At 56.1% G+C, this 10,905-nt stretch overlaps 1 protein-coding gene across 1 annotated transcript in view; it reads left to right on the top strand.

Annotated features, from left to right (window-relative positions):
• The first annotated feature begins 1,344 nt into the window (after nucleotides 1–1,344).
• The window catches only part of PARP6 (poly(ADP-ribose) polymerase family member 6), a 50,365-nt gene continuing 40,804 nt past the window's right edge, over nucleotides 1,345–10,905 (top strand). Inside the window, 1 exon segment of the mRNA XM_043493781.1 lies at nucleotides 1,345–1,627. The gene's annotated coding sequence lies outside the window, so the exon portion shown is untranslated.

The raw sequence follows: 10,905 nt of genomic DNA, 5'->3' as shown, positions 1-10,905 counted from the left end.
ATGTCTTTATAGATGTAGTTGTGAAATCCTCACTTCTGTATTGTTTTGTCATTATAGTTCCCACTTTGCTATTGTTTATTTGCATTGTCTCTGTCTGGTTCTGTGATTGTTTCTGTCTGCTGTCTAATTTTGCTGGGTGTAAACTAATTAAGGTGGTGGGATATAATTGGTTAAATAATCATGTTACAATATGTTAAGATTGGTTAGTTAAATTTCAGTAAAATGATTGGTTAAGGTATAGCTAAGCAGAACTCAAGTTTTACTATATAGTCTGCAGACAATCAGGAAGGGGGGGGGGAACAGGAGAAATTGAAATCACATTTTGCTAAGGGGGGGAAATGGTCTGTGGTGTCAGAGCTGGGAAGGGGGACACTAAGGAAGGAAACTGGAATCATGCTTGCTGGAAGTTCACCCCAATAAACATCGAATTGTTTGTACCTTTGGACTTCGGGTATTGTTGCTCTATTCATGCAAGAAGGACCAGGGAAGTAAGTGGGTGAAGGAATAAGCCCCCTAACAACTGGCCCTCCTGGGCAGAGGTGATAAGTGTTTGCCAGCAAAGATCTGCTCTGCCCTTGCCTCACCACTTTACCTGGCTGGGGCGGCACTGATCCATCCCACAGGCTGGAGGCTGCAGACCTCCAATTACCTCCTGGATCTGCCCCAATAAAACTGGCCCAGGATGGGGGAATAGCATTTGCTTTCTGCTAGAAATTGGACAATCTGATCTGAACCTGAGCAACCTTCTCGACAAAGCAATCGGGAAATTCCTCCAAGCGAGGACATGCTGCCTTGGGAACCAAGGGGAGGCAGGCTGGGCTGGGTCACCTCACCCCCTGGAACAAGCCTTCTGACTGGGAACCTTGTGGTCAGTTGGATGGAAGAAACAGACATTCTTAGCCTTCTTATCATCATCATCACCACAGCACAGGGCCTTCAAAAGTCACCAGGCCACAGCTGGGCAGGCGGGTGAACTGTGAGGGTGGCAGAGAGGGAAAGGACATTTAGGAATCCTGGTCAAGGGTGACAAATGGGTATAATTGCCGCCAGCAGTGCAGTGCTCTCCCCTCAAGAGATCTGACACCCAGCCACAGCCCCAGCCCCAGGGCAGGGCAGCACAGTGGGTCTGCAGGACAGACCTCGGGGTAGCGATCATCTCCTGTGCCTTACGCTGCACCAGGGTCAGAAAGCTTGTGGCTTTCTGCTCCATCGAGATGGTTGGTGGGGGGCTCAGCCTACGGATGCATGGATGGCTGGTGCACTAGACATGCGTGTGTGCACGTGTGTGAGCTTTGTGCTTCCCTGCCTCCGGCCCAGCAGCACTCTCCTGCTCACCGAGCCGAGAGTATCACATGACTCCAGCCTGGAGAGGCACTGAGCATGGGCGAAGCCATATGGCTCGCTGTGCTGTGCACTAAGTGAAACAACAAAGCCAGGAGGGGCAGCCAGCCGACAAGCCTTTTGTTTTCTTCCACTCAGCATCCTCGGCCCCCCCTTTTTGTCTGCTCCCCTGTGGAGAGAGGCCAGCCATCCCCAGCCCTGATCCCTGGCCCAGCAGCACTTCCTCCCCAGCCTGGCAGCCTCCCAGGGCCTTTGTGGCTGCGGAGACTTGACCGAAGGAATCACCGTGAGTATCAAGGCCTGGCGGTGGCCGGAGCTGGGGCTGGGTAGGTGGGAGAGTGAGCCACACGGCCTGTCACTGAGAGGGGCAGGGAGGAGGGGGAAGTAGCCACAGATGTGGAAGGCCCTGCCCAGCCCTCCTGGCTCTGGCAGGAGCTGCTGAATGGACAAGCCCTTCCACTCAGGATACTGCCCGTTGTGCTGCGGCTGGGATGGGGCAGGAGCCAGCTGGGAGGAAGGGGAGGTTTCCTGCTCATTTTCCCCCCCCACCTCGACGCCTTCTGCCCACATAGGCCTTTGTGAGGCACTTGAGTCCTAGTCATTCTGTGGGGGACCCTGGTGTATGGCCCAGGGCAGCAAGGGGGCAGGGCTGTGATCGGGGAAGGGTCCTGCCAGCAGGGTGTCTCTTTGGGGCAGCAGGCCTGGGGTGGGCTGGTGTTGTGCCATCTTCCCCTAGAGGCTGTTGCTGGTGGGCATGGGGGTTCTCTTCTGCTCCCAGGGGCTGCAGCGGGGTGCGTCCAGGCGGGCCCAGCAGTCCTGTTCAGGCTCCATTCCCCCCCTGCCCGCTCACAGGTCTGTTCCAGGTGGGCCCAGGGATCCTGGAAAGTTCGGTTCCACCCTAGGGCTGTTCCACCCAGGCACAGGAACCCCGTTCAGGGTCTTCTGTTCCTGTGGCCAGAATCTGCCTGAGGTGGGCGTTTCACAGCAGAGCAGGCCGTGCACAGGCAGAAAGATCCCGTGAGGATATTCTGCCTATTCCCAGGAGCAGAGGGGACAGCCTGCAGCCCCTGGCATCGCTGGCAGTGGGGAGCAGGCCCAGGTCCCTCACTGAGCTCTGTCAGGGTCTGAGACAGAGTTGCCGTGGCCTTGCCTGGGTGCTGTTTAAGGGCCGCAGCCACACATGGCGATAAAATCCCAGGAGGGGATCCGTTCCCATGGAGTCCTATTGTATCAGTGAGGCTGGGTTTGGAGCAGGGCCAACGCCTTCTGGGTCACGTCCCTAGGCAGGCCGGAGACACTGCTGAGGCCAAGGATGACTCCTGTCTGACGGAAGTGCAGAGACATCATCTTCGGGTTTTGTCTTGATCCCCACTGCCTGCCTCACCGCAGTGAGGCGATGCTGCACTGCTCCGGGCCGGGAAGGATGGGGAGAGGGAGGACCCTACAGAGCAAAGGAGAGCCAAACTTCACTAAATCCATGATTCTGCTGGGCAAGCATCCCAGCTGCTGGTGGGAAGTTATTGAACCCTGCCTCTCCCAGCAGGAGGCGCTGCAGGGCACAGTGCAGAAGCACTGGCTGTGAAGGGTTGTGAGCAGAGTCCCCTTTGCCTATAGGTGGAGTTGCCCTGGCTGTGGGTTGCGTGACAGAGATTCAGCGAGGGGAACCCTGCTTTCTGTTATGTGCTAGCCCTGCCTGCCTCGTGCCAGCAGGCAGCAGCTCAGGAGTGCCCACTGGGCAAGAGTTTGCCCCACTTTAGCGGTGAGCTGCCCCTACAGAGCCAACCTGTCCGGCACTAATCAGGGGTTAGTGCTTGCGCTGGCTGCTGAGGGAAAATGAAGCGAACTTGCATTGGGCTCGGCCCCTCTGCCAGGGCCCCTTGTGCCACCCACTGTATTGTTCCATGCTGGGGGGATTAAAGCACTGGCAGAGCTGGGGCTTGGGCCCCTTCACCACCTTAGCAACTTCCTGCTCCTTCAACCCTTGTATGTGGGAGAGTTTTATACTCCTTCCGCCCCCAGAGCCTGAAGGTGGCGGTTTGGGTCGTTGCACCGGGCCGCCTCTCACCTTCCTGGGATCCTGCCAGACCAGTAGATCCAGCTCCTGCTTTCCAGGTGTCCCTTTCTGCCAGAGCTTTTCACAATGGCTTCTTGGAAAAACTCAGAGGCTGACAAAGGGGAGAGAGAGGCAGGAGAAGCCTGCTTTCCTACTGAAGAGATTCCTAGCCTGGGGGTGTGGAGTACAGGGTTCGGTACATCTCTGGGCAGGAAGGGGTCATTCTAGGGAACTCCTCCGCCCCCCACTCGGAAATAGAAGAAAAGCCTGGTAACTGCAGCATTAAACAGCTTTCCGGGATGGTGGTAAACTTGGATTGGTTCAGACAAGATTAGCTGTTTTTTTTCAAAAGACATGCTTTAATCTGTCGTCTTTGCAAAATTCTGTGGCTTGTGGAGGGTCTGGGATCCCTTCTGGTTGGAATCTGTGATTTCCTGTTCATCCCCTTCCTTCATGGGCCATGGGGGAATGGGATTGTCCATATTGGTCTTAACGTGCTCCCAACACTTGCTGCTGTGCATTAGGATGATGAGCATTACCAAATTTGGGAATTGGTCCTGCTTTGAGCAGGGGTTGGACTAGATTCTCCTGAGGTCCCTTCCAACCCTGGTGTTGTATGATTCTATGAAATCTCATGCTTCAGGCCTGGCTGCCTGCAGGGGTCAGGAAGGATTCCTCCCCTCCCCCCGTCCTGATGCGCAATTTAACAATTGTGTTCTGTTTGGGTTTTTTTTTTTGCCTTCTGAAGCATCAGAGATTGGCCACATCTGGAGATGGGGCACTGTTTGGGGTGGATCACTGCTGTGTGGTGCCTCTGTCTTACATGCTGGGCTAGTGCATCCTGCTGATATGCTCAGGGTCCAACTGATTGCCAGATTTGGGGTCAGGAAGGGTTTTTTTCCCCAGGGCTGATTAGCAGGGACCTGGGGAGGGAGTTTTCTCTTCCTCTATAGCACGGGGTGCTGGTCGGCTGCTGCAGTCAGCTGGGCATGTCTCACCTAATCGGTTCCCTGCCATTGCAGGGGCCTGGGGCAGAGGTGGCCCCTCCATCCCTCCTGTTCTCTGCCTGTGGCACACAACAGCTTAGCTGGACTAAAGCATTTCAGCTCTCGGGAGACTAAAGTCTCTGGGCTTCATCTCGGGGTTTCTGGAGGAAATATAAAGGCCGCATTTCCCTAGTTTGCTTATGAGAATGTGATGTGGGACTGGGTCAAAGCCTGGCTAAAATCCCAAGATGTCAAGAAGTCTCAGTATAATTATCTGCCCACTGCTGGGTTATCAAAGGTCAGCAGGGAGGACTCAGCCAGTTATCTCACTCTTCCAGCATCTCCCTTCTCCCAAGTCAAGCCCTCTCCTCCCAGACAGGGCAGAGGGGGAGAGCCCCAGGGAGACACCAGCCTTCTGGAGAACCAAAGTGAGTGCTTCCCTCCTGCTGGCCCTGCTGTACCATCCTGCATGGTGTTTGGGGCCGGCGAAGGCTGGACCAGATAACTGTCATCTTGGCCGCCCTGCCACACAGGAGCTCATAGGGCAGTTCTCTCAGCTAGGAAAAGCCTGGGCCTCACACAGAAATAGCTGCTAAAATCTGGCAGCTTATTCTAGTGTCCCTTGGATTCACTCCAGGCCTTAACTGATAGCTTGATGAGGGCAGGATGTCCTGGGGTTACACCTGGGTGTCAAATAGGAAGGGGTTTCCCTTAGGATTCAGATATGTCTGCGAGACTTGTACGCAGCTTGACATACATATGTTTTCTCTGCTGTACCCCACATTGGTGCTGGAGTTAAAGCCCAGGGCCTAGATCCGAAAAGGTATTTTGGCACCAAACTCCCATTGACTTTATGGGGAATTAAGTGGCTAAAGACCTTTGAGGATCTAACCTTTGCTTATCCAAGGGCAGCACTGCAGTCTGGCGAGCTCTAACGTTCAAAAATCACAAGTCAGGCCTCCAAAAATCATGAGATGAGCTTAAAAATCACGAGTCCTTTAAAACAATACAGCAGGGGTTCTTTTTAGTTTGCCTTCTCCATTCTGAGCCTTTAGGCTGCACTTGCTTCATGTTTTCAAGCTTTTCTCTGCAACCATCAGGGCTAGAAACTTCCTGTATTTGAACAGAAAGTTGGGATTCTCCTGGATCTGTGCTAGGAGCTGCACAGACACACAGCACCAGACAGTCTCTGCCACAAGGAGCTCCCAATCGAATAGGCAAGACAAAGGGTGGGACGGGAAACAGAGAGGAAGTGGGTTTCCTACGGTGCCACAGTATTGCATGCTGGGTCATGAAGTCTCTGCAGGTTGTGCTTCTCTATTAACTATGAGGGCGCCTGCAATCAGAGATGTTGTGGCCTAGTGTTGGAGCACTGCACTGGGAGATGGGAGTCTCTTGTCTCCTAGCCCAGGTCCTTGACCACCAGACCACACTGCCTTCCGGATGGCAGGGACCCTCATGTTTACACCAGAGGGGCACCCTGCAGAGTCTCCAGGTCCCAACACACTCTGAGCAAAACAAGCTGGAGCATTGCCCCGGGACTTGTTGTTTCCACACCCTGGTCTGTTAAGAGGGGGTGCTCATGGGCCAGGCCCCACTTTGCCCACCCTGGTTGAAAGACAGCCTTATGGGGGTGGGACAGGGAGCGGAAGGAATCAGCCACCTGCATCAGGGTAGCCTGGGTGGCGCTAGCCCCCAGCTACAGGCAGAGAGTCTGGAGCCCAGTTCTGAGAGCAGCTGGAATCCCTGTGCAATCTCTTGTCTTCCCATCCTGCACAGCGAAGTAAGGACTCAGCTGAGACAGGGATTAAATGAGGTCACCAGGGTTTGTCTATATTGCTGCTCAGTGGTGCCGGACCATTGTGCCCATCAGATGGTGGTTGGGCTCCTGGGAAATGACTGGTGGGGCCAGTTAAGTTCCTGGTGGCTGGGTGCCCACGCTGTCTGCTTCCGCCCTGCCTGGTGGGGATCCTCTGCCAGGGGCTCTCCCCTGTCACAGGGAAACTGTTCCTGGCCCAGGTTGTTAGGAAACACTTAAATGAAGATGAAGTGATATGCCCGAGGGCTCACAGGGAATCTGTGGCAAAGCTGGGAGTTGTGCCCAGGTCTCTTGGAGCATCACCAAGACAGGAGATTGTCTTAGAATGATCCATGCTGGGGTCTCTCTTTGCCTCCTGGTTCCTGCACTCAGGACACGTTTTCCAGCTTCTCTCAGGAACCCTCTGCATGGCTAGAAACTCTTGGATGTACCTGAAAGCCCAGATTCTCAAACTGTGAGGCCAGGAGCTCGGGCTCTATGAAAACCACCAAAGATCCTGAGCCTCACCCTAAAATCATGGGGGTTGGCAGCACTGCTCTGGAGGCCCTGGTCAACGCCCTTCCCCCTAAGGCCCCTTCTTCTGTCCAGCCACAGCAGGGAGAAATGGGTTTTGAGAAGAGCTGGATGACAGCAGCAGCAGGCTCCCCTCTCTAGGGCTGGGCTGAAAGGTGCCCCAGTGCTGGGGTGGGTGGGGAAGTAACTAGTCAGTGAGCCCTTCTTCATGGCATGCGCCCAGCCAGTACTTAGACAGCAGGCCCTGTGCAGTACCATGGCAGCATGCTGGCTAGGAGCTGCAGCGGTCTGTGCTGAGCAGCCCCAGTAAACCCTTTTAATACACTCACCATCTTTTCTCTGTTGAGAGGGACAATATAGCACCATCCTGCTGCAGCTCTGGGTGGGCCAGTCCCTGGCCAGCCATTGGAGAGCTGTCATACCCACAAGGGGCTGCATGCGAAGCCTTGCCCTCTCCCCCTCAGCCATGCCCCTGTTCGCATGTCGTGTGGTGTGTGGCATGAAGGCTCCATGTCCCTGGAGGATCCCTCTCATGCTGGTGTGCTCCTCCCAGGGTGGGCCAAGCTGGCTTTACCCAATGACACTGTGTCCTTATGGGACTTGGGTGGTATCCCTTTAAATAACCTATGAGCCCTCTAGTGGTGCTCACTGTGTTCTCTGCTTTCGGCCATGTGTACATGGAGCTGGGCTGTCAGGGTGGTGTTAGTGCCCATGAGCTTTCTGCATCATCACTGCCTCAAAGCTGTGTTGGTGCAGAGCTGAGGCTGATGGACATTGGCTCCTGTCTTGCCAGGACACTGAGTGCCCCTGAACCTAACCCTCTGCAAAGTGAGACCAGAGTTCGGGGGCACACCAGCCACTGCCCATCACCTTAACTCTCCCCTGTGGAGGTGGCAAGAGCCCCTGGGGATATGCTGCTGGCTGCGTGAGTTCTGAAAGGGTGAAAGGCCCCGCATGCTGGTGGGGGGGGGGGTCCCATGGCTTGGCTCAGCTTTGCAAAGGATTTAGAAGAAATCCTGGCTGTCCCATTGCTCTCACCCCCGGCCCGCCCCACTGCTCTGGTAGGGCCCTGCAGATTTCCCCCAGCCATACTATTCCATTGAGGGGCCATGCCCCTCCAGCGGTGTGCAGTGCAACAGCTCCTGCCATGAGCCTCAGAGCTGCTCCTGCCCCTGCTGGCTAGGTTCTCCCACCCCGCCTTCGCAGCCTCTTTGGGCCTAGCAGGAAGATCAGAGAGCTCTCTGCCCCTTGGTGCCCAGGGAAAGCAGCCGGCAACATTCCAGCATGCAAAGAGCCACAAGCAGAACCCACAGCAGATTGCAGCTGCCAGCCCAGCTCTGTTGCAGCTGTAAACCTGGGTTCACGCGCAGGGCTGCTAGGGGGAGCAGGAGGGGCCCCCAGGAGAAACCGAGGGCTGGTAGCTCAGCCTGGGAAGAGAGGAGGAGCCCAGTAATGCCATCAGTGCCTGGGTTTGTGCCAGCATTGGAGCTATAACTGTTCTACCCAAAGGCCTTGGCGTCTCACAGCTCATGGCTGGCGTTTGCTCCACCGCAGGTGGTCAGTGGCGTTTCCCTGCCCTAGCCAAGCATTTTGTTCTCGTCCCAGAGGAGAAATTACTCAGGGAAACCGAGTAGTAGCAGCCCTGGGCCACCGTTAGCACTGGTCGAGGGGAGGTCAGGTGCCATTCATAAAGCTCAGCTCCCCGCGCGGGCAGAGATAGCATATAGGCAGCTTTATTAGCTGCTGTCATCTTGGGGAGCGTTGATGCTCAGATCCTCCCAGGTGAGGAGCTGTGGGGAGTGAGCGCAACCCCCAAATCAAAGCCATAATTGCTTGGGTCTTTTTTAGCTGGAAAACTGACATTTTAGCAACTTTGAAAGCTACTAATTGGCTGTGCGAAGTTAACACTGCTCCAGGCTCGCTAGCTCAGGGGCATTGTGGGTGGGGAGAGGAAAGAGCTACTCCAGTCCCAGCCTTGTCCAGGAAGGAGGGCTGGAGGGAATGGCATGGTCTATGCCAATCTGAGCTTCTGCCAGTAGGAGGTGCTGTGGGAAAGCCAGCAGATGAGGGCTCGCGAGCTGCTCCAGCCTCTGTCTATAGGGAACGGCCAAGCAATGCTGGACTAAGGCCCAGGCTCCCCCCACAGGAGCTGATCTATGGCCCGGCTCTGTGGTATTCACAGCTGTCACTTCCAATAGCAGGAGCATGGTTGTGGACAGCACCACAGCTACCCTGCTGCAGCCTCTCCCAGCAGCTCACAGCATAGCAACACAGCCCTGGCTTTGCTCTTGGGCCAGTCTGATCAGGCGACAGTCTCACCTGGGGCATGAGCCAGAGATGAGATGACACTTTCAGTCCAGCTCCACAGGCCTTGCCGGGACCACATTCCGGTCACCTGTTAGTACGCTATAACATAGGGTGCCAGGCGCAGGAAGGGAAAGGGAACCTGGAGTTTTAAGGCCACGGATTTCTCCCCCACCTATCTGGCCTGAAGGCTGCTGACGGGGTTCTGAGAGCCAATGAGGTAGGTGAGTGGCAGGGGCCAGAGGAGTGAAGTGGCAGCAGTCTTGGACCCAGGAGCGGTGTGGAACCCAGTTTTTGGGTCTGGGTGAGCTGCAGGGTCTGGCCACTAGGGTGGGACATGGAGCTGCACTCCACTAGTGCAAAATGTGCCATGGGAGCTGTCCTCAGGGGTGATGCCGTGGGCCTTCAGGGTGCAGTGGCTATGAAGGGAGCCCTTTGGTGGGTGCGGTTATGTTGGGTGCTTGGGTGACTAGCAGTTGCGGGCGAGTTGGGTGGTTGGGTGACTGGCAGGTATGGGTGTGTCAGGTGGACGGGTGACTGGTGGGTTTGGGCAAGTCAGGTGATTGGGTAACTAGCAGGTGTGGGCGAGTCGGGTGCTTGGGTGACTGGGCATGTTGGAGAGTAGGGTGATAGGTGGGTGTGGGCATGTTGGGGTAGGTGGCTTGTGGGCCTGTTTGGGCATTCTTTCCCATGGAAGGAATATTGGTCCTTATCCAGATTCATGGTTGGGCCTGCCGTTTCAGCTGGCTGTGGGATTCCAAACTGCTGTGTGCTGTTGCTGTGTACCATTAAACTGCTGGCATGCTGTGCCCCAGAGGTGGCTGCATTTCAACAGAGGGAACTGGGATTGTTTACCAATATTACCATATTGTCAGGACTATTACTGCAGCACTGGGGCTGGAATACCCCAGCCCTGTAGCATTGCTGCGGCTGGGTGCTCCTGCATTCTGCTAAACTGGGTAATCTCCATAGTCCAGGTGTAGTGGCCCCTGTCCCTGGCGAGGAGTGGCTGCGTGTGACCCCTGCTGGTTGGGCTGGGTGTTACAGGGGAAAGCAGAGGAGGCTGTTGCTGCCTGCTCAGTCGCGGTCTAACTTATTGGTGGGTTCCAACACCCTTTTCAGCCTCTCCACTCAATAGGCTGGCAACCCCTCCCTCCCGGTCTGTGGAACCAGCCTGGTCCGTCTACATACAGGCCAGCCTCTCGCTCAGGTGTTCTTAACCCATGGCCTCACCACTCAACATCGGCTCTCCAGAGAGTGTCCCAGGGCTGTGGGGGCTGGTTGGGTTCGGCTCCCCGTCTGGGCCTTGCAGCCTGGTGCACGGGGTCACAGGGCTGCTCAGCTTTGCCCTGGCCACACTCCGTCCTGGTGGTGAGGAGGGCCATCTGGGCCAAGTGTGAGGGAGTGCCACTGCCACCCCGTTCGCCAGGTTGCAACACACACCACGGCTGAGCCAAAATTTAGCAGTGCTGCGGCCTTGGAGCTCGCAACGCCCAGAGCGGGGAGCCGAGCTATGCCAGCCCCATGGGCTGGGCCAGAGGGAGCGGTTGTGTCCATGTTCCCCTGTATTACCGGCCCTTCGGTGTTCCCCGTGCCCTGCAGCTTGGTGACACCCCATCTTCCATATGTGCTGTCCTGTCTCCCCAGCCTGGGCACCCCGATGTTCCCTTCTGCTGCACAGCAGGCTCCTTCCCCACTGCACCCCAGCCTCTTCATCCCCCCACATTTCGCCCAGGACCTAAATTGCCCCCAACCCAGGGCCATGTATGGAGGTTCTGCTTTTGGGAAACTATCAGCTTGCCACCACTTCTGCCCCAGATCCTTCCCCCAGTCCCTCACCGTACACCTGTATCCCTCCACCCCCCAGTTCCTTCCCCCAGAGCTCCCAG

This window comes from Dermochelys coriacea, chromosome 10 (genome assembly GCF_009764565.3).
Source record: "Dermochelys coriacea isolate rDerCor1 chromosome 10, rDerCor1.pri.v4, whole genome shotgun sequence".
NCBI classification, from domain to species: domain Eukaryota; kingdom Metazoa; phylum Chordata; order Testudines; family Dermochelyidae; genus Dermochelys; species Dermochelys coriacea.
This window is presented reverse-complemented; position numbering and strand designations above follow the sequence as displayed.